The sequence below is a fragment of the Rhinolophus sinicus genome, linkage group LG16 (assembly GCF_036562045.2).
Source record: "Rhinolophus sinicus isolate RSC01 linkage group LG16, ASM3656204v1, whole genome shotgun sequence".
NCBI classification, from domain to species: Eukaryota; Metazoa; Chordata; class Mammalia; order Chiroptera; family Rhinolophidae; genus Rhinolophus; species Rhinolophus sinicus.
In genome coordinates, this window is record NC_133765.1 from 11,001,395 (window position 1) to 11,025,066 (window position 23,672).

General features: G+C 46.3%; 1 long non-coding RNA gene across 1 annotated transcript; it reads right to left on the bottom strand.

Annotated features, from left to right (window-relative positions):
- Positions 1-406: 406 nt before the first annotated feature.
- On the bottom strand, positions 407-19,217 carry LOC141569217 (uncharacterized). Its single transcript, XR_012492699.1, has 3 exons — positions 18,995-19,217; positions 2,734-2,878; positions 407-608 (listed from the first exon to the last, which is right to left on the bottom strand). It is a non-coding gene; the product is annotated as an uncharacterized LOC141569217 (long non-coding RNA).
- Between the last annotated feature and the right edge of the window lie 4,455 nt (positions 19,218-23,672).

Here is a 23,672-nt window from a genome sequence, read left to right on the forward strand (position 1 = left end):
TTTCCTCTGTGGTCCCTATTTTGGTCCAGGCTTCCTGGCTTCACGGCCACCGCCCACCTTCTGTAGCACCAGCCTGAAGTCTTCTGCTTGGCAAAACACAAACGCCTCCATAAGGGAGGGCTAATATGGTCCCTAATGTCTTACTGTGATCTAGTTTACACCTCCTTTCCTTGCTGAAAAAAATTAGGAGTAGGAAGCAGAAGAAGGAAGGTCAGGGACCAAGAGAAAGAAGGGATGAGGGGCTGCCTTTCTGGGCAGACCCTGGTCCTGAGCAAATGGGCTCTGAGGCCACGCTCAGTGAAGTGAAGTGCGTTCAGAGACAGGGTGTTGATGTCGGTTTCAACCCCCCCCCCTCCACCCCCGCACCTCCCCACATAAGCAGGTCCCCACAGAGTGAGTTGCAGGCCTGAGCTGCATGGCAGTTATGCACCAGCAGTACTTTGATGGCATCAGTGTGGTCTAACAGTATGTTCTGTTTTCTGCCATGCGGTGCGGGTGACCAGTAAATGCTCCTGGTTAAGCTGAAAGAATCAGACTTGGCTCCAGGAAACACCTCATTCTGTTCACAGAAGGATCCATCCTGGAAATGGAGCTTTCCTTAAAAAGGGCTTTAAAGGAAGAAAGAAAAAAGAAATCGAACCTTTTAATTTATAACAACAATAACAAAAAACACAAGTCCATCTGCTTTTCTGAACTAAACAGAGACGTAATTAACAGTTTACAGACTTTGGCTGGGGTTTTTCCCTTTTCATCAGTATATGATATGTATTTGCTCCTCATCTTTAAGAAGAAATGTCACACCTCCTTTTAAATTTGTCATTACTTTGAATGCTGAGCTGAACCTTACATTCGATTCAGCTTCAAGGGGCCCTTTCAGAATCTCATCAAATGCAATATTTAGGACTTAAATCCTGGAGAATCTTCAAGAGGCCCTGCCATGCCATTAGGAACCCCAATTCAGAAAGCACACCCCTCTGATGGACAAGGAGATGTAACCATGTGTGAGACATCTGAGCAATGTCCAGGGTCACTGGGAAACCCCAAACACACGCAGCCTGGTGAGAAGTGGCCTGGCGTATTTTTTTTTCCCCAGGCAGGAGGCAGCTGGATTCTAACTTACTACAAACAGGTCACATTCAGTGACTTGGAGCACAGATGAGGCATTGCAATGTCAAGCAGCACTCTTTCCTCCTCACTGTCCCTATTTCTTCTCTCAGTGCTCATCCATTGCCAGCAGTGGTTCTTTCCTTCCAGCCTGCATACCCTGGCGGCTCGGAGCTCACCGTGGGTGCAGGAGCTGGGGGAGGTGGAAGGAGGTGAATAGGCCCCTGAAGGCACTCCTCATCTCCCCATCATTCATCTTTCCTCCTCCGCTTTTCTTCCCCACTGTTCCCACTCTAGTGGCTTTCCTTGTTAATTCCTTCCCCCATAGGTGTTAAGGTCCCCACCTACCCCTCTGACGCCTCACAACATTTTCGATGAGGATGAAGGAGGACTGGCCTGCTCCTTGTGGTGGTCATGCTTTGCAGAATGCCACCGAAGACTCTTACATTAGCACAAAGAGCAGGCGTTCCCTTTGATCTCTGGGATGAGCAAGCTCTAATCAGGCCTTTGAGACTGAGCCAGGCTCACCGTCTCCGTTGGGTCCCAGGGCGTCCCCAGATTCTAGCAGATCTCATGAGGGCCCACCAGCAGCACCAGGTGGGGGGGCGTGGGGTGGGAGGGCAGCTGGCACCCTCCCCCACCCTGTGCTTCTTCTGTTTCTGTTGCATCTGACCCACTTAACAACAATTCATGGCACCTAATTGCTCTTTTCCTTTTCATTTTATTTTAGTAACTGGGTTCAGCCCAGGAAACTCTGGCTTCCAATCCTTGACTGTTTTGACTCAGGGACCGTAAACTGTCTGATTTCTTGGACAAACACAATCTTGAGGAATTTTTCTCTTTACACAATGGCAGGGCTCTGTGAATGTCATGGTTCCCCATTCAGGCCCTGGTAGTGTGTGTTTTTTTTTTTTTCTCCCCTTCCTACAGACGTCAATCTACTTAAAATAAATATTCCCTTTGGTTTTGGGGGCCTTTTCCTTTGGATTACTCACCTTTATCTCTGGGATTAGAAAGCAGCTGGGAAGCCAAGATAGGCTTTGTAATGATTCTCACACTACAAGAAAAATAGACTATGCTGAGAAACCCAACTCACATTTTAGACTTTAGTGACTCTGGAGTTCATGGTTGGCTTTCAAGATTATACTCCTTTACCATGGGGACCACCTACCTATTTTATTTTCCCACCTAGAGTGACGACTAAGTCCCTGCTCCAACTTCCCCCTTTTGTGACCCCCTCTGCAGCCACCTGAGTCCTCTGTCTGAAGCAAATATGGTCATGTGTCCCCCATTCCCCCGGCTGGAACCTTCTGAGAACTCAGATAAAGTCCCACTGCTCAGTCAGGCACACTGAGCCCTTCACGATGCTGCCCCACCTGCCTGCTCAGTCTCATTTCTCAACACCTCCCCGTGTACTCCATGACACAGGCTACCTGGACAAGGGCTCTCACCTTGCTGCCTCGGTATGTGTGACTCCCGCCTAAATGCCTTTTCCCTCCCTGGTTGAATTTCGACTTTCCCCTCCTTGTCCATAAAGACCCATTTCAACTTTTATTGTGGGAGACCTTCCTATACAGACAGAGTCTCTCTCCCTCATGGGTACCTCTGTGATAGCACTTAAAGCCATACCGTGGCTCACAACTTTTCCATCCATCCAAATGGACTGCTAACTATTCTTAATTCTTCTTTTTTCTTTTTCTCCTTCTTCGTTTTCCTCTTCATCTCTTCCTTCCCCTATTGAAATCTCTGCTGGGACGTTATGGTACCTGGCATTCTGCCAAAAAAATAAACACATAAAAGGTTTACATGCTAATTTTTGCATTATCGAATATCTGCAACATCTAGAGACCGACCAGGCACCTTCTGTTTGCTGTCTCACTTAAATATCACCCCACCCTATGAGCTAGATGTTGTTTTCTCATTTTCACAGAAGCTAGACTAAGGCTGAGTGAGTTTGAATTACCTTTTGAAGGTCACACTGCTAGCAGATGGTATAGTTCCTACGCAGGTGTCTGATCCCAGAGCCTGGGCCTTTTGGTACTGCCCCTTAGTGAAAGGGAGCTGAGAGGACCTGGGCCCCAGGTCTGGTTCCTCCTGCAACTCACTGTGAGCTCTCAACTTCTCTGGCCTCCATCCCGTGTGTGTGAGATGGGGATGCAGGCCTCAGGATGGTTGCTAAGGGCAGCAGGGTCATGATAAATCCTCTGCCATTGTTAGGCATTACAAAAAAGTGAGCAAATGAGGACTTTTCTACCCAATCTGTTCTTATTTCCTCTTCCACCCCAAATTTATTGTGCTTCCCTGGTCAAAACAGCATCCCCTGGGAAAGTCTGCTGCAATTGGTCAGGGTTGCTGGGTGAACACCAGGGGCAGGAGTGGGTATGGTAGATTTTGGTATAAGAATACTTAGAGACTATGTGGAGGCCAGGTAACAAATGCTGAGTATGGAGAGGAAAAAATTATGTAAAGAGTGTTAGAGGAAACTGGGAGTTGGTGGGGGAGGGGAACGTGGCCGCAACACAGCATGCTGTGTGCTGAAGAAAGAGACCCAGGCGGGGGGTTGCTGCATGAGGACCCCAAGTCCAGGGTCTGATGGGGTGTGTATTCTTGGTACTACTGAGCAGAACCAGTTGTGCGTCCTCCCACTATCTTGCCTCTTGTTCTTTATTCCTCTCTTTTCTTCCAAAAACAGAATCCACTAGAATCAGTCATGCACACTTATTAAGTACCTACTGTATACAAGGCATGAGAAAGATACAGGATTGTAAGACACAAGCCCTGTTCTTAAGAAGCTAAGCCTGGGAAGGGATAAATAATAAAGTCATACACAGACCACTATTTATTCACTGCTTTACAACGTTTCAGGGGTAAGGCGGGGGAATACCAAAGAACAGAACAGTATGTCAGGTGGTGAGAGTTGCTGTTATTCAGAAAAGGAACACGGTGTGGAGGGTTAGCAGGAAAGGGATGGAGCATGTGTGCTGTTTTCTATGGAGGGGTCAGGGCGGCCTCGCTGCCTGGAGGGGGGCAGGGCGTGCCCGACCCAAAGACAGATCCCCCTAGCCCGTCTAGTGCTGTCCACGGTTTTGGTGACATCACCCCATTGTTGAAAAGGACACATGAGCTAACACTGGGCTCTATTATGGACACATCCGGACCAGCAATTGAAAACTGGGTCTTGCCCAGAACATCCAGTGTGGGTTGTCGCCCTGCTGAACCCATAGTGCCCATGAGCCCCATGGCACCTGGCCAGAACCCGCCATACTCCATTAGGTCTTTTCCTGCGATTACATGGGGAACACACAGCAGGAGCTGGTGTGTCTCTGATTCTCAGCCACCCTCTTTTAGCTTTGCTGTGTTTGTTTCGTGCTGGGAAAAGGCGACTAAAGCTGGTCGCCTGTGAGCTGTCCGAGCCCTGTGCCAGCCTCTTCAGGCCCGCAGAGCCTAGGCCCTGCTTTGGATCCTCCCCTCTCCTAAGCACATGGCCTATCTGGGTGTAAAAACTTCTTGTTTGGGCAGTAATTCTATCTCCCCATATCTGCCCCAGTTATGCTGAAGTCAGGAGAGGCCTGTTTGTCAAAGCTGACTGGTACCCAGAATGTGTCTGAGCTTCTACCCACCTCTTTTCTTCAAAAACAGGAAGTCACTTCAGGCCAGTGTAAATCAGCCCCAACACCCAAGGGTGTAGATTTCGTTAGAGCTCAGAAAATCAGTTTAAAACTTGGCAAGTTAAGTCTCTCAGGGGCCCGGCCATTTGCTTTTGTCCTCTTCCAAACTTCTAGATTTCTCTTGTTGCCCTCACCCTCACCTTTGGAGACAGACTCCAGCTTCTTGGGTGGAGACAAGACAGTGGTGAGCTGGGAGAAGCCTCCATGGATTTGAAGAGCACATTCATTCTGCAGGTGGGCAGTTTTCCATGGTGGTTGGAATAAAGGATAAGGCCTCAGATTCCGGAATCCGTTGTGGTTTTTATACTATTTGGTTGATCCTACTGCCTTACGGCCAAAGTGATACATTCGCCGATTTCATCATCAAGAGTAAAATACCAGTAAAAACACCAGTTTTGCTTCTCAAGAGGAATGATTTTAGCTTCATCTGACACTGCTCATGTTATGTTGGGGTAGATAAAGGCACAGACACAGGGAGTCACGTGGCTGGTGATCAGGGCAGGAGGGAGGGAGTGTGCCTGAGGAGTGGTCTGACTGTTCTTGTCAAGGTAGGAACACTCTTCATAAACATGAGAGCGAGGTCGGAGTTAACCCCCACGAGTCAGGTGATGAAGCATGTCACAGACATTGCTCTGGCATAGCTTTTCCCTCTGTGTCTGTCATCTAGGTCGCTTTCCCTACCCCGTCCTCTCATTTCCTCATCTCTATCCATTCAGATCTCTCGCTCCCCCTTCCGAATCTGAATTCCTTTCTGTGGAAATAAGAGATCTATCATGCTGAGGATGGAATGAATAATGAGTAAATTTGTTCCTGCCCTCTGTCATCAATGAGATACCCCTGCCTCTTCCCCCATTCCAGTTGATTATCGGTTGCAGAAAAATGTGATAACACGGAAAGGACTCCAAAGATGAAATTGATTGTTAGGGAAGGAAGGGAGTAGTTTAGCCAAGACCCAACAAATCCAAGAAAGTCTTAAGCCAAGACCAACAAATCCAAGAAAGGGATGCTGTGGGAGAGATTCATGCTGGGCAATCTTTGAGGGCTGCCATCGCAGAGTCTGTGCTTCTTTTCTCTCAGCGGCACCCTGGGGAGCAGACCTTCTACCCCAACGCCATCTCTGCAACTCCCAGTGTGTGCCGTCTTGGAAACATGCCTGTGGCCAGGATTCCAGACTCCTCCACACTCTGACATACCTCATGGTCAAGAGGAGGATGACCAGTTGGGTCCCAAAACTCCCTCTATGAGAGAAGTTGAGGACATTTACAACTTTGTCCTGGGACATTTGCTAAGTCATGTTTTAAGAGACAAATCCCACCCCATGCAACATGAGCCCACAGCTGAGCAGTGACATGCATAGGTTCTCATGCTCTGAGACCCTATGGGAAATTGCCTATAGGGCGCCTCAGCCTGAGAAACTGGCCTAGCGGTTTTACAGTGTGACTAATATCCTATAGGGATCAGTTGGGTCCTAGGACCTGCATCAGGGTCAGCAGACCTGCACCTCTTTGAGCAATACTCCTGGGACTGTTCGTGTTCGTCTGGAAGAAACTAGATTCTGACTCTGGTTCAGGACTTATTTCTTTCCCACCTCTCACCCCAGCCATGTGATTTACACATCACTTAATGATTTATACATCATTTGATATTTTCTGCCAGGAAATCCCAAAGCATCTAAAAGACAAGCGGTGTTACTCAAGTTGCAGCCAAAGGTATATGTGCTCTGGTTTGGAGGAAGAGAGTACTGCTGAGGAAAGGGGAGAGAGAGAGAGAGAGAGAGAGAGAGAGAGAGAGAGAGAGAGAGAGAAGAGAAAGAGAAGAATGTAAAAGGGAAATGGCCAGTAGGAAGCTGAGTCTCCGAGGTTTAATACTGTAATATTAAAATTGATAATCCTGTCACATTCAACAGTGCATGACAACATTCAATAGAATTTACTTTTTATAATTTGGATTATAATTGGATGAAACAGTGTCACACAAATAAAATGTCTTTTCCCCCCCATTTGGGGATGTTGGTAGCAGGGCGTGTTATGTGTTTAGATATCTAACCAGTTGTCCCTGACCTGGGCTTGTTCCCTATTGCCTAGCCAAACATGGTACCTGTGAAGCATCTCCAATCTCTAATCACTGTGAGCTCCTGAAACCTGTAATTTCATGGGCCAGCCCGAGTCCCTGGCAAGTGGATAAATTAACAAGACTTGGTTATTTCTCTGTAGTAAGGATAGATAAAGCTTGGAGCTAGAAGCAGCCCAGGGGTCAGAGTGGTGAAGCAGAAATACCTGGGATTGGAGGACACTACAATGACTTTAAATCCTGCTTTGTTGACCATATGGCTCTATTAACCCATTTGGGTTTCAGTTTCTCCCTGTGGATAATGTGTCTCTGAGGGTTGTAGGTTGCACTGCACATGGAAATTGTTCAACATATAAAAGCCCTTCTTATAATCTAGTATAACATCTCATGTTGTCAGGTGACACTGGAACCCAGAATGGCACTCTGTACAGAGGAGGGGTTCTATAAATACCGGTTTAGTAGAATTGACAAGCTACCCAAATCTTTGCCCTTAAATTCAGGGCTCTTTAGAATTGATTTCGCCTTTTTTTTTTCTGAACAGGCTTCTTCTCTGCTTTCAATCACACAGACAGAAGAAGTTCCTGCACAATCCCGTTTCCTAAAACGGGCTCTGTAGAGGATGCGCTGTAGATCCAGTGAGTTTAGATCAAGCTGCTTCCTTGGGACCAGCAGAAGTAGCTGTTTCTATGACTAAGAGGCTGAGCTGGGAGGTGTATCCAGAAGAGGAACTGGCAGATAAAGCTCTCTCCCCGGCAGGCCTGGCTAGAGGTTGATAAGTGATCTTCAGAGATGTCGAGGTTGCTGTCTATCCTCGCTTCCTTGAAAAACCATGACTCAGGAATATCGTTCACATCCTCAGGATGACAGAGGGACTAAAAATAAATCACGACCAAAAAGACTGTGGCAAGGGGTGGGGTGGAGGTAGTGGGGAGCATGAGACAGTGAAGATCAAGGAGCAGGGAGTTGGAGGGATGCCAGTGGAGCTGGGGGGTGGGGGAGGAGAGAAAGAGGAGAAAAAGGGAAGGAGAATGTAACTGGACAGAGGATGCACAAAAGGAGAGGAAGAGATGGAGCTAGAGGAAGGAGAGTCCTGGAGAGAAGACATGGCCACTGCACACCAACATGAAATTAACATTTTTAAAAATTAAAATTTATTGGGGTGACAACTGTTAGTAAAGTTACATAGATTTCAGGTGTACAATTCTGTATTACATCATCTATAAATCCCATTGTGTGTTCACCACCCAGAGTCAGTTCTCCTTCCATCACCATATATTTGATCCCCTTTACCCTTATCTATCATCCCCCTCCCCCCTTACCCTCTGGCAACCACTAAACTATTGTATGCATTTATGAGTTTTTGTTTCTTTATTTGTTTGTCTTGTTCCTTTGTTGCTTTCAGTTTTATATCCCACATATCAGCGAAATCATATGGTTCTCGACTTTTTCTGCGTGACTTATTTTGCATAGCATAATAATCTCAAGATCCATCCATTTTGTCCGAAATGGCAATATTTCATCTTTTCTTATGGCAGAGTAGTATTCTGTTGTGTATATATACCACATATTCTTTATCCAATCATCTATTGAAGGACACTTTGGTTATTTCCATGTCTTGGCCACCGTAAATAAAGCTGCAATGAACATCGGAGCACACGTGTCTTTACGGATAAATGTTTTTTTGGGTATATACCCAGGAGAGGGATTGCTGGGTCATATGGTAATTCTAATTCTTAATTTTTTGAAGAACCTCCACACTGCCTTCCGTAGAGGCTGCACCAATCTGCATTCCCACCAACAGTGTATGAGGGTTCCTTTTTCTCCACAGCCTCTCCAACACTTGTTACTATTTGTCTTGTTGATGATAGCCATTCTGACTGGGGTGAGATGATATCTCATTGTGGTTTTTATTTGCATTTCTCTGATGATTAGTGATGTTGAGCATCTTTTTATATGTTTATTGGCCATCTGTATGTCCTTGTTGGAGAAATGTCTATTCAGGTCGTCTGCCCATTTTTGTTTGTGTTTTTTGTTGTTGAGTTTATGAATTCCTTATATATTTTGGATATTAGCCCCTTATCAGAGGCGTTGTTTGCAAATATCTTCTCCCATTCAGTTGGTTGCCTCTGTTTTATTGATGATTTCTTTTGCTGTGCAGAAGGTTTTTAGTTTGATATTGTCCCATTCATTTATTTTAACTTTTACTTCCTTTGCTTTTGAGGTCAAATTCATAAAATCCTCTTTGAACCCAAGGTTCATAAGTTTAGTACCTATGCTTTCTTCTATGCAGTTTATTGTTTCAGGCCTTATGTTTAGGTCTTTGATCCATTTTGAGTTAATTACAGTACATGGTGACAGTCAGCGGTGTAGTTTCATTCTTTTGCACGTGGTTTTCCAATTCTTTTAGCAACATTTATTGAAAAAGCTTTCTTTCCATTGTATGTTTTTGGCTCCTTCATCAAAAATTATCTGTGCATATTTGTGTGGGTTTATTTCTGGGTTTTCAATTCTATTCCATTGGTTTGTGTGTCTGTTTTTCTGCCAATACCATGCTGTTTTGATTATTGTTGCCCTGTAGTATAAGCTAAAGTCAGGGAGTGTGATACCTCCAGTATTGTTCTTTTTTCTTAAGATTGCCTTGACTATTCTACTCAAATAGAATAGTGGTTCCATACAAATCTGATGGGTTTTTTTTTTGTTGTTTTTTTTTGGTCTACTTCTTTTTAAAAACTGCCATTGGAATTTTGATGGAGATTGCATTAAATCTGTATATTGTTTTGGGTAATATGGCCATTTTAACTATGTTGATTCTTCCAATCCATGAAGAAATTAACATTATTAAATGGAAAAACAGGCAGGCTGGAGGCTTAGTGGAAGGTCACTGCTACTCTCTCGTCTCTAAATGGGAGTGTCCTGGCAGCTCAGTAGTGGGCTCTGTCTTCCTCAGAAGTGTCGTAAATGTCTCAGTTATCAGTTCTGTACTGGGGACCCAAATTTCATCTCTGACTCTAATCTCTCACCCGAGTTTGGTCAGTATCTTCAACTGCCAATAGCAGTGGGTTTCCAACGTAATTCTGGGGAGGCCTCAGGCTCTGAGGGGTGGCCGTAGGGTGCCAAGGGACTAGAGCTCATGGCACAACTAGTTTTAAACTAATGCATCTCCTTTTTACTCTATTTTATGGACCAGGTTTTTCCTAAGAGTTTGTCTGCTGCTTACAAAAAGTTTGGCGAAAGTTTCAACTTTTAGGTTGAAACTGTCTTTGCTTACATTTAAAATGTTCCCAATTAAATGTGCCCCTCCCACATCTGGCCCCCATTTCCCCTCCTCTTCCTTCCTCTGGTTTTGGAACCATCCTCCCAGATATTCGGACTCCAGATCTGGGAGTGCACTAAGGAGTGTGATTGCCCCCTCCACACGAGATCCTGGCTGCTGCCTTGGAAATATGCCTCTGGGATTGGGCACTTTCTTGTCACATCTGCTGTGGTCCCCATGGTCCCATCCTGCTAGGGCTTAGGTTGCTGTGGTGTCTACCTAGCTTTTCTCTCCTTCCCTTCTATGCTACACATCACTGTCTGACCAAACTTCTCTTTCCACCTGCATTATTCTGATGCTCCTCTTTCAAAATCCTTCAGTACTCACCTGGCCTCTCATGGAATTCCTCCGACCAGAGTTCAGAAGGCCCTCCTGGCCCAGGACCTGGCCAGATGGACCCATCATTCCAACCCCTCATTCTCTCCTGTCAGGCTTCCCTCCCTGGGGGGGCAGACCTCTTTCAGTCCTGCTCTTCTCCTCCCTACCCGGGAGTGCTCCCCACTCTTCTCTAACTATCCCCATCTCTCCCAACCTTTGGTTTTCCTCAAGTCCAACCTTCTCTGCTTCCTTCTCCAAGACTCCACTAGTTATTTTAGCCCATTCATTTTCTGAATCCTTGCAATCTCTAGCGTCTATAATACATAGCTTAGTATTTCTTTATACACACGTTAACGAAACAGCTGGCCCATGGCCCATCCGTCCCCTAATGCCACAAATGCTGCTCCCCAGCCCCTACGTGGGGGCCCTTGGGCCTCTGGCTCTGTAAATCTCAACTCCCTTTACTTCCCCGCCTTCTCAAGGTACAATGGTCCTCTTAGGCTGACTCACTTTGCTCCTGAGCCACAAGTGTCAGTTGAGTACAGGCCTAGACTTTACATATATGCACATCTATTGCTTTTGATTGCTTTCCAGGTCCTTGAGTCTACAAGTAAAAGTGTGTTAGTGTCCCTAGCCTTTCTATTTTCTCATTCTCAGTGGAGCAACCCAGGCACATTTTCATCCACAGCGTCATAGCCACGTTGGCCTCTTGTCCTCTTGGATAGGCCAGGCACCTTCCAACCAGGGCCTTTGCATGTGACCCCTCTTTCTACTCTCTTTGTCTGGGTCACTTCTACGCATCCTTCACTTTCCAAGGGAACACGAAAAGTCACTTCCTAGGGGACACCTTCCCTGACCAAGTCTGACCCCCCTATTATATTCTCTTAGAGCTTGCTGTGCTGTTCCTTCACAGCGCTTATCACAATTGCAATTGTACAGTTAGTTCCTTGTTTATACACTTTCCCCAGTGGCCCATATGTGCCATTTGGACAAGGACTAGATCTGTACTATTTTCTGCTTTGTTCCTAGCACTAAGTACACACAGTGTCCAGCTCAGAGCAGAATATATTTGTTGAAAAACTACAGAAGACATACTTTGGATTTGACTTGGGAGTCGGGCCAGTGGTTGCAGGACTCAAGGATTCTGCCTCCCACACACACGTTGGTGAGGTGGTTTGCCTTTCACTTCCTGTTGAGCTGGTGGTCAGTGTAGAGAAAATATCCCTGAGCCACTGCATTTTCTCTTGCTCCTTGCAGTACAAAGTCATTCTCTGGCTTAAACTCTCCGCTCTTCTAATATCCATGAGAGAGCTCCTTTCCCCCCACCCCCCACACTCTCTCCACTCCCCCAACCCTGGTACATATTAGAGGCTGGCAGACAAAAGAACACGTAAGACAACTCTTCTGCCAATCCTGCCTGTCTCATCTCTGGGCCAGTTTCTTTTCTGTCTCCTGGCTCTGTGGGAGGCTTCTCACACTAACTGTGGGAAAAGCAGTGCTGGAAATCAGGAAGGGGAGAGGAGCAATCACCCAGTAAGAGCACAGCCCCAGGAAAGGCAGCTAGGAACCCAGAGGGACAAGGCTGGAACCCTGGAAACCTGCGGAGGATGAGTGGGGCAAAAAAGCTCCATCATGCATTCATTCATCCATTCATCCGTCCAACCAGTGTTTATCAAGTGCCCACCATCCTTCCTGCCCTCAGAGAGAGGGGGACTCAGACCCCCAAAGAGGTCAACAAACCCTGGATTACTATAGATCTTAGGGCAGGAAGGAACCAACAGGGTCCTCAGTAGGGACCTGTGGGACCCCTGCTTTGGACCTGAAGATCAAGAACAGAAATAAAGTTAGGTGGTCAGATTCACCTTGCTTCCCACCTCCATCTCACTGATTATTTTGTCTTTCAGTGGCTTCCTTCTTAACTCATCTCTGATCCATTTGCACTGTTCACATCCCTATTTTCTGTTTTCCAAGTTCTCGCTCCGCTGGTCTTTGCCTATCTTTGGTTTCAATTTATCAAACGGTTTGAAAACCTAGAAACTTTCCTTTTTTTCCCTTGTTCCCCCCCCCCCCAGCAACAAAAGCCCTGGAGTCCCAGGTTCTGTCATACTCCCATATCACCAGTTTTCACAGACTGCGATGGTCCGAAGAGACCTTGAAAGTCAGTGTACACAGTCCTTCCGTCTTCTGGCTCTCTGTCTGTCTGTCTCTACCACTCATTCACCATCACTCCATCCCTTTCTTTTCTCTGGTTCTCTCCTCATCTCCTTGTGTTTCTGTCCCATCTGTCCTGCAGGATAACCAGCGGTCACAAGATAAGAAGGAGAGCAAGTCCCCACGGGCAGCTCATGGTTTCCCCAGGCTCATGGAAAGATCTTGTTTCCATTATTGCCTTTTGATATAGGTCAGGTTGATTTGCTTCAGTTCTATGCCTGTCACTTCATCTTTGCCCCTTGTGTCCTATGCTACTTTGTTCTGTCAAACTCACAGAAAGAGGAACTAGCCAATTTACTTTCCCTTTTCTGGAGAACGGAGCATGAAGGACCCAGAAATATCTGGACTGTGTTTTTTGGTATGTGGTACCTAGTAGCTTTGTTTAGTCATCCCTCCCTTTCTTCCTGATGTAAAGTACTTTAGGAGTAAGAACATGCATGCCATGTTTGAATACTCTTTCTGACTTGATTATCAGGGAAGTTAGGCTCAGTGGCCAGACGAGTTAGCAAGCCTAGGAAATTACATGGGCTGGATGTGAACCACAGTGTGGCCATTTATCAGCTGTGCAACCTTGGGAAAATTACTTCATTTCTCTGAGCCTTGTTTTCTTATTTGTCAAATGGAGACAAAATAGTAATGACTTCATAGATTGTGGGTGAGGATTGAATCTATTAAAGTAGCCAAAGTACCTGGCACAATGCCAGATGCATACTCCTCATTTCAATTATTAAGCAGGTGGTAAACACCTCACATTCAATTCCGCAGATGATACAGCCTGGACCATGGCTTTGGGGGGAGGGGGGTGTAGAGGAGAAGCAGCTAGGACTGGGGAGATTGGGTTACAGACACGGTCCCCTCCCTTGCCCAGGCAGCCTGGGCCTGAGCTGGGGACCGCAGGGCCTAGCCAGGTCTCTCTCCCCAGGAGCTGGAGAGCACATGAAAGCCTGTCATACCTCAGGAACCAGGCCCGCTGTGCCAAGCATCTGGATGTTCTTAGATCTCTGTCTGGATTCCGTCTGCTTGTCTTGTAGAATCACTTATCAGCAGCAGGCAGACCAGGGCTTTGGCCTTCCTCTCTGTGGGCCAGCCCCGCTGCCTTCCTATCCATAAACATGAGAGCAGGGGACAGGAAGGTGGCTCCAGGGTCTGCGGAGCAGGCTGCCCTGCACACTCTCCTCTCCCGCCCCCTGAGCACAGCGACTGCTGTCCCGGTGCTAACGCAGGGCCTCCTTTTGTACCCAGCTATCCTCACCTCCCCACATCTTCAGTTGAGAGGTGCTTAGGGATCTGACGGAAATTTCGAAAATATTTGGAAATCCTTAAGAGTTGAGGGCTGTCTTTAGTCTCGGCTCACCACCCCATTCCTACCAAACGACACCTGCTACCAACCCCCTTCTCTCAGGGTCGCTTTCTGAGGCTACACAAACCCTTCTATTCTTGACATTAATGGACATGTGGATCTAGGGTGAAGACTGGTTGTGGCGTTGGGAACAGACCGTTGCATCGGTGGTGTCACCTCAGCCTTTGTAGCTCTGTCCCTACGAGGCACTCGAGGCAGGAATATCAGATTGGAATGGGGGAGGGACTTCCGAGAAGAAGAAAACTATTTTGGAGGACGAGGCCCTGGGACACCCCTCAGGTCACTCTGAAATAAGAATGTTAAATCTCAGTCCTTGTTTTGGTTTCACACTGAAGTGGCCTGGGATACAGCCAGCCCCCTCCCCCTTCCTTGCTCTGCTTTCCTCACTGGGCCTTCAGGATGCTCTTTTCTGGTTCTCCTTCACGTTACTGGTCTCTGCTCAGCCCCTTCTGCTGGGTCCTCCTCTCCTCCACCTCTTCACTTGGGAGGGTCCTTGGCTCTTGTTCTTTTTGATTCTCTCTCCTCCTTGGTGAACTCAGCCAGTCTTGGCTTTAGAAAACATCTGGAAGCCCGCAAATCCACATTTATAACTCCAGCCCAAAGTTCCTCTGACTCCAGATGCACATGTGAAACTCACAAAACAGAAATGTTGGAATTCAGGTGCCTGGTCTCCCCATGTCTGCCTCACTGCAACCTCCTCCCTGGCGACCACACTGCCTGCTTCCCAGGTCTAAGGCCCAGATCTTTGAGGTTCTGCTTGACTCCTCTTCTTCTCACAACCATGTCCAGTGTGTCAACACATCCTCTTGGCTCTACGTTTAAGCTACACCCAGTACCCAGCTGTGTGGTGTCCCCTGCATTGCCACCTGCCCTGGTCTGGCCCACATCACGTCTCACTGTGTTTCTACGATGGCTTTCTTGCCAGTCCCTCACTCTGCCCTTGCTTTCCTGTTGGTGTTTGCCTCTCAGGAGAAGCAGGAGTGGACAGACCATGATTCTCTTCTCCCCCCTCCTTCCTCAAGTCCCTACCCTTCTATAGGGAAGAGCAGCCCCTCTGTGTCCCACCCTCTTCCCAGCCCTGTTGCCCTTCTGTTTCACCCCGGAGTTCTCACATCACTATTTCTTATACTCTTTGTTCCCTCTTTCCCTTCCCTCAACAGGTTGTAAGCTCCACTAGGGCAGGGACCTTTGTTTTCATGTTCCAGCAGCCTGGTGACACATGGCAGGTACTCTGTAAGAGACAGAGCTCTGCTGTGTGTGAAGGTGGCAGATTCTTCCACTCAGGTTGTGACCTGAACACAGGGACCATCCCAGAGACAGTGGGGGTCTCCACCTCCTCTCAATTGTTCTCCATTGGGACCTTCCTTCAGAGCTTATTGCCACAAGCTATAAATACACATTTACTGTGTACTCACTTGTTCGTTGTCTGGGTACCCCCAACTGTGTAACCCCATCACAGTGTGTTTGTTTCCTTCCCTGTGGTGTTCCTAGCACCTGGTGTAGGCCTACAGAGAGTGTGTGCTTAATATGAGTTGACTACACATGAAACACTTTTATATGAGGTTGGACAACTAAGTTTGTGAACTCATCCAAGAAAAAGTGCTACATGCCTCATTGCTGAATATCACTATGGTCACCTTTGAAGTACTCCCCTTGGGAAGCTATGCACCAACACCAGCGCCTAGTCTACCCTTCAAAACAGTTTTGGAACTCTTTTTCTGGGAACGGCCATCAGAGCTGTTGTCGTATTACCCTTGATGTCCTGAATGTCATCAAAATGTCTTCCTTTCAATATTTCCTTTATCTTTGGGTAAAGAAAGAAGTCATTGGGGGCCAGATCAGGTGAGTAGGGAGGGTGTTCCAATACAGTTATTTGTTTACTGGCTAAAAACTCCCTCACAGACAGTGCCATGTGAGTTGGTGCATTGTCGTGATGCAAGAGCCACAAGTTGTTGGTGAAAAGTTCAGGTCGTCTAACTTTTTCACGCAGGCTTTTCAGCACTTCCAAATAGTAAATTTGGTTAACTGTTTGTCCAGTTGGTACAAATTCATAATGAATAATCCCTCTGATATCAAAAAAGGTTAGCAACATCATTGCAACAAGTTTGGGAACTTGTCAGACCTCATATGTTATCTCTGAAGCTTATAGCAATCTTGTGAAATATTATTATAATAACTTTCTTGTTTTAGGGCAGGGACAAAGGGATTGGAGGCACAAAGAGGTTGAGTAATTGGCCCATACACAGAGAGCCAGGTGAGGGAGCCAACCTTGAACCTAGGTCTCTCAGACTGTGTGTGTGCGTGTGTGAGGATCTGTGTACTTTCTCCAGTATTGCACTTGCAGGCAACTGCCGTTCATGTATGGAGGGCTGTCCATGGCTGCCTTTTCTGCTTTACCCAATGCCACTAAGAGACTTCTTCTCTATCCTTCAGGGTCCTTTATTCTCAAGAAGCCTACTCTGGAGTTTCGATTGTCCAACACTGTGAGGTCCGGTGACTGCCTGCTGCCCCCTCAGCCCTACCAAATCCATGGCTTCTCAGGGAACTAAGGGCCCAAAGTCCCATCTATTTGTACACAGAGCACACACATCCTTGGGAGATTTTGAATATTGCATGGCAGAGGTAGCCACTTGAGTTACCTCCAACTGTATGATCAGCTCTGTCCAGATCCCACCACCGAGCAGGAGCCAGCTGCCCTGGCCTCGCTCAGTAATCTGAGGCCACTGTGGGCACAGCTGAGACGGCCCAACGGTCCTCCCCTTCCTTCCCACCCACAGCAGGTGTCACGCTCACATCTGCATCCCACAAGGAATACACTGGTCTTTTCTACAGGAAGGCAAAGGGTGAGGCGGAAGCAAAACGGGGCTCTTTAAAAAGCACATGGGGCTGCACTCCCAAGCCAAATGGAAAGTGCCCTGAACGTGCCGACAAGGAAAGAGAGGGGAAGAGGATCACTTCGCCCAGTGCCTGCAGCCAGACCCAGAAGTGTTGGCTGTTCCAGCTGCTTAGCAGACAGCCCGCCCCAGAGCAGCAGCAGACACTTTTCCAGATAGGCCCAGGCCTGCCTGCGGGGAGTCCAGTGATGGCTCCATGTGTACCCCACGTGACTGGCAGTCACCGCTGCAGGACGGGCCTCCCAGGGGCTGGGGAGTGGGGCTGGGACGGTGACAGGCACCCATTCAGGAATCTGTTGGTCATTGCCCAAGCCTGTTGGTGACGCGTTGCCTGATATACGGAAGCTGAAGGCTTATCTTTTGTCAACCTGGGCAGACAGGGTAAGAGTCAAATGGCAAATGAAATGGAATCATTTAAAAAATATTATCTATGAAGCTTTATTCTCCAGTTATTATACAATTTTGGACACAACCATAGGACCCAATTGACATGAAGTCATTGTCTTTTCTTAGTTAAGTGTGCTTTTGCTTCATTAGTAGTAGATGTGCTTTGCTTGTCAGCTACACTACAGAGGGCCAAGTCTGGGCCTGGGCTTCTGTGCGCAGTGGCTGGGACAGAGGGAGGGACAAGCCTTTGAGCAGGGTGGGGACTCAGGAGCTGTGAGCACAGCCCAAGTTATGCATTATGGTTTGCAAACGCGGCAGACATAGAAATGCACACACACACGTACACACACACGTACCCACACATACACACACACACCCTTGATTTGCAACAGGCAATCCTTAAAGCAGCTCATTCAACGCTGTTGCTATTCTATAAAATAAATGTAGATTTATAAATAGACCCCACATTTTGCTTCAAAAATTGACAAGTGTGCAGAAATGATTTCACAAACAAGCTAAAATGTTGGCTGGCTTAGCTTCGCTTGCTCTGATGTAGCAGGCCTCTCCTGAATTGTGGGTGTTCAGGCAGATTACGTGAGGGTTCACAGCTTTCTTGGGATTGTTTCTTCACTGTAACTGGCATTTGGCTTCATTGTGTTGTATAAAATATTAATATCTTTTTTATTAAACTCTTCTCAGAGTGTTACCAATACCAACTTAATACTAACTAGCTTTGAGAGAGAGAGAAAGACAGAGGGAGGGAGAAAGAGAGAAGGGAAGGAAGGAAGAAAGGAAAGAAGAAAGGAAGGAAGGAAGTCAGGAAGGAAGGAAGAGAGAGAGAAAGGAAGAAACAAAGAAGGAAAGGTGAGCCCTGCTTCTCTCCTGCAGGACGGCTGCTTGGCTATGTTTGGGGAAAGACCACAAACAACGATGAGGACACACCAGCTTCTGCTCCTGGTTCTGCTCTTACAATCAGTCATGATACCGTGTTTCCCAGAAAATAAGACCTACCCTGAAAATAAGCCCCAGTTAAGATCGTCAACCAGACGGACGCATTTAGTACGTTATGACGATGTTCCAAAAGAAGATGACATGACTGTATTTGAATAAATGTAGATTGTTGTATGTGAAAAAATATGACATCCCTTGAAAATACGCCCTAATGCATCTTTTGGAGCAAAAATTAATATAAGACCTGGTCTCATTTTCAGGGAAATACGGTATCCACCTAACTGCCTGCAGATCAGATGCACGAGGCACCATTACTTTCCATCCAATCACAAACTACAATGGACATGAAACATGGAAACCAGTTTCTACCCAAACTGGCGAAGTCCATTCTATACCAACTGAGAGATGGCACCTAGGACATAGAGACCTGAACTTGGGAAAAGGGTCGCAACTCATCCTCTGTCAGCTGTGCATTGTTGGCCCCTCTCTTCACCCCCTGTCCACGCCCATGCTTACAGGTGGGTCCCAGGTTCCATCTCTGTTCTGAGCTGATCCTGACAATGGCACTTAGAATGCCATGAATTTGGTTTCATCACTCATTTTGAGACAGTGTTAAATCTTGAGGCCAAAAGTATGTGCCATGTGAGGCCAGTAGGCACAGGCCACTGAAGAACGAACCCTTTGTGCTCTGTAATATCAGTGTTCCATGTCCGCTCACCTGTTGTGCCAACTGCTCCTTGGCACTGAAGGCCTGTCCCAGAGAGAGGTGTCCCAGGCCTTTTCTTCCCCTGGGGGACTGGATCCAGCTTTCTGCGCCCCTAGCTGTTGACTGGGGCTTGTACTCATGATTAGATGTCAGCTCCTGCACTGCTGGCAATGCTGGCTCTGCCCAGATTGGCCCCTCAGCCTAACTCGGGCACTGAACTGCCCTGGGTGCCTGACTGCCCTGGGCAGTTTCCCAAACTACATCACACCAGTCCCTGGCTTCCTCCTCCTCCTGCCGTCTGCCTTGGTTGCAAGGCCCAACAGTTTTTGCACCAATGCTTATTCACACTAAGGCAGCCTACAACTCAGAAGTGAGAAGACAGGGTTGGAGAAGTAAAACGTCTTGTCAAGAACCCTTGGCTAGTTGGAGGCATACTCTGCATAGTACCTACTGGGTCTTTCGACCTTGTGTCTGTGATTTTTCCCCTGGACCAGCAAACTCCCACGTTTTTGCCACATAAACAAATGGGAACCTTATGAATACTCAGACATAACACAGAACAAAGCACTACCAGATACCAGCTGCCCTACATGCCACTCTGCAGGCAGCTGTCCCTGCCAAACCAGTAGAGAGAAATTCACCCATCTATGGGTCTGTGCACACACCAAGGAGGCCTGCCCTGCAGGTGGTGATTTGCATGGGGCAGCATAACCTCCCCTCTGAGGTTTTGCCTATCTAAGTTTCTTTTCTGCTGTGGGGAGATGAACTGCCTCTTAAAAAAAAAAGAAAAGATAGAAAAGAAAAACAAGACACTGGTCACTTTCTGCTGGGACTTGGGCCTTAAGGTGTTTCAAAGCCTCCCATGGCTATTTCTGGCCCCATTGTCGTCGGGGTCTGAGAGGAAGGCCTGATGGCTGTTCTTTGCTTTTAAAGGCAGAAACAGAACATTGTTTCTCCAGGCTTTGATTTAATGGCCAAAAACAGTTATAGGAAACTGTTCAGCAGATGTTTTATGAAACTCAGAAAAGATTGGGTCTTTTAGAAGAGCTATTTTTAGACAAATGCTTCCTACCATTGGGGGTTTAGTGATCACAAAAGGGACAGAAAACGGGTGAGAAGGAGAGAGAGACTTGGAGGGAGCTTTGAACATTTTGGTGATCAAGTTTAGTTTTTTAGTTTTTTCCCCTTCTCGGCATGAATTAAAATGTACCTGGGAAGCTATGGTGGATGGATATAGAGGTGGTTCCAGGGAGGAGGGGATCACTCAGCGTTTCCTTTCTGAAATGAAGGTTTACTAGGTACAAGGAAAATCTGTATTTTTTATGATTCTCCACTTCCCATTAATGTTGCAGGAATACAATTTTTTCTCTTTCACACGTTCCTTTCTTACCTCCCTTTGCCGGAATTAACCTTTCTTTCTCTGTTCCTATCCCTTCTGCTTCCTTTACCTTTTTCACTCTGAGCCATCATCATTCCCACTCAGGCCAGGCCCTCCCTCCCCCAGGGAAGCTTCCCTGAGCTCTCTAGGATGAACTGGTGTGATTCCTTTGTGATACGCTGCCTATATTTTAAGCACTGCATTTACTGCCTGGCTTCACAATCTATTTATGTATCTGGCTCCTTCCTTAGGCTGTAAGCTCGATGGGGTTGGAGACTTTGTCTTAAATATCTCCTCGTGTTCATCATCTAGCGCTGTTTAGTGTAATAATAGGCAGGCACAGAATAAATGTTTTATTGAATGAAGGGATTGAAGAAAGAATAAATGGAAAGAGCAGGTTAAGGAATTTTATCTAGTTGAAAAAGTTTTACTTCATCTACAGGAGCAGAAATTAATCTTTTTTTTTTTGTCTCTGCTCTTCAAATCAACCCAAAATCTGATACTATTATAATAAAACAATTACTGTACTTTGAGGTGGTTATTCTTATTTTCAGGAAACTGAGGCTTTGGGACAGTAAGTTAAAGAGCTGATGTGACAGCATTCAGAATCAGATGTGTAATTCCAAATCTTTTATTTTCCCCACTCTACCAGGGAGAATAATGTGCAAGGAGGCGGAGCTTTAAGAAAGCACGGGCTACTCATGTAAGATACCCTGAAAGGGAGGAGGTATGGAAAAGGGAGGTGGGACACTCAAAGCAAACTTTTCTTCTTTTATTTCTTTCTCTGGGGCTGTCGTCAGCTGAAACAAGAAGACAAGCGTGGCTGCCCCAGATGAAGACAGACAAATGACCTTCCATGTTCTCACTAGCCCTAAGATTTCTGGCCAAACTCTCAAAGTCAGGTGAACAGAACAAAGGCCAATCACCTCCCACTGTCTGGAAAGTCCGGGAATTCAGCCCAGGAAAAATGAGGTTCTCACTTTATTTGACCCTCACTTATCACGGTCTCCCTGGTTTCTTGAGCCCTTATCGGGCACTTTCCAGAGAGCCCTTTTAACTGGCTGAGGTTTAGGTAAGTTCTGATATCTGGGAAAAGGATCTTCGTTGCTTGTGTGAGGGCCAATGATCACATCAGTGTGCTCTGGGCAAGAGTTTTAACGTTTCCTGGAAGCTGAACCCGGGCAGAACTCCCTTTTATGTTCCATGGCCCTTTTGTGAAGTTTCCATACCCTTTTATTTTCTTAGAGCTATGTTTTTTTTTAAAGGCTGACTATGTTGTAGTTACTGTGCTAAGTGCACTAGAAAATGACCTCAGTTATCTTTAAGACTTTTTTTTACGCACGTAATATAAAAATGCTTCCTTATTAGTGAGGAACGTTATGTTTTGACGTCCTCAATCACTCTAAGAATTGAGTTTTATTCTTACCTTCTTTTTCCAGGTGAAAAAACCAGGTTGGTTAGAGTGGTTAAGTAAACTCGCTCAGAGTCACCCGGTGGGTGAAAGAAATGCTGGAATTCAAGCTCAGGACTGGTTGATACCACAGGCTGAGCTCCCAAAGGCCTCACCATTGATTTCAATTTCCCAGTGGTTTTTACCTGAGGTCCCCACAAAGCTTTCTCTTTCCGATCTTTGCACACTCATTCAGACAATCTCTATTTTTAACTTCCCCCAAAGTTCTCTGCCCCTTTCTAGGACACTTTCATGGCATTTCTATTCTGACAGCTAAAATTTGTAGGCAAAGAAAAAAGAGACATTCCCTACCAAAGTAAAATGGCTTCAAAGAGAAAGAAACGCTGACAGATACAGAATGTTAATGGCTTTGCGTGGTGCCTTTTTAGAAACAGAAACAAGAGCATATTAGAGAGGGCTAGTAAAGTATTTTCCAGTGAAGGAAGCCTTCACCCAGGCCATTGCCAACCTAATTTATTTACCTCCTACTTATCTGCTACGATCGAGCTATTGGGACAGAGCTCAGCAAATATTCGTTGAGCACTTCTGTACGAGTCAGGCTAGGTCATGCTGTGGTGACAAGGGCCAAACCTTAGTGGCTTGAAGCAATACTTCTTACTCAAGAACATCACAGGTTAGCAGGGGGCTTTTGTTCCATGGTATCTAAGACACTCAGGGCCCCAGCTGATAAGCAGCTGTCACCTGACACGTGCCAGAGAGAAAAACAGAATGGTTGAAACTAGTCACTGGTTCTTCAAGCTTCTGCCAGAAGTGCTCTAATTTCAGCAGTGAAAGAAAGTCTTGAGGCCTCTCCTAATTTCATGGATGCGGGGAAGTGAGGTTCTACCACGTACCGATTGGGGAAGAACGGCAATTTTGGTGAACAAATCTCATATGCTTAATATTAGATTAGGCACTGTTAAAAAACCAAAATAAACTAGAGTCCTGATCCTGCCCCCAAGGAGGTTTTTATGTGGCTTTGGGCAAGTAGAACTTACTACACATCAAATGCTTGAAGAACACTGTGAGTTAATAGAAAATAATGTATCCTGCTAAACCATAAAGGAGGGAGTGGTAAAGTTTCATATACAGTGTTTCAGGCCTTGAGGCAGCAAATGAGGAGAATCTGATCTGCAAAATAAATGCCCTAGATAGTGTGATGTTCAAACAGAAAGAGCAATCATACAAATTTTGGAGATGAAAGGACCTTCAGAGATGATCAGATTCAGTTTCCCTAACTCTTCTCTCATCTAACTCTTTGCTAATAGAGCCTCCACTAAAAAATTTAAATCACCTTGTTACTTGTTGCCCTGATAAACTACAAGATGTACAAACAGATTTTACTTTATCTTTTATTTTCAGTTCTTATCAAATATCTGGAACACAGAAAGGCTTATTACATGTTGTCTGGATGAGTTAATCCTGCGGAGCCCATTTTGTATCAGGTTTCTTAGAAGAAAGAGAGCTTGAAGGCCACCCATGAAGAGCCACCAGCAACAGCAACTGTGCTCAAAGGACTCTTTCCTCAGTGACGGTGACATTCTCAGCACTGCTGTTTTTTCCCCAGCAGACCAGCTTGCTCTTACTCAGCCCTACCACACACCTTCTGTTAGTTGGACATCTTCTTACCTACACCTTTTGCCTGGCCACCCTGGGAAGAAAACACCACAGTTTACCACAGGGTAATTATTTAGAACAAAATATGCTTCCCCTTCTCTGATTGGGGTCAGCATAGCCACGAATCCTAAAAACACCGAGTTCTTTAAAATGTTGAGCTCCATAGGGATCCTCTAGTCCATGTTGTTGTTACTTTGCAGAAACTGAGGCTCGGAGAGCTTAGGAGACCCTCCCAAGGCGTCCTA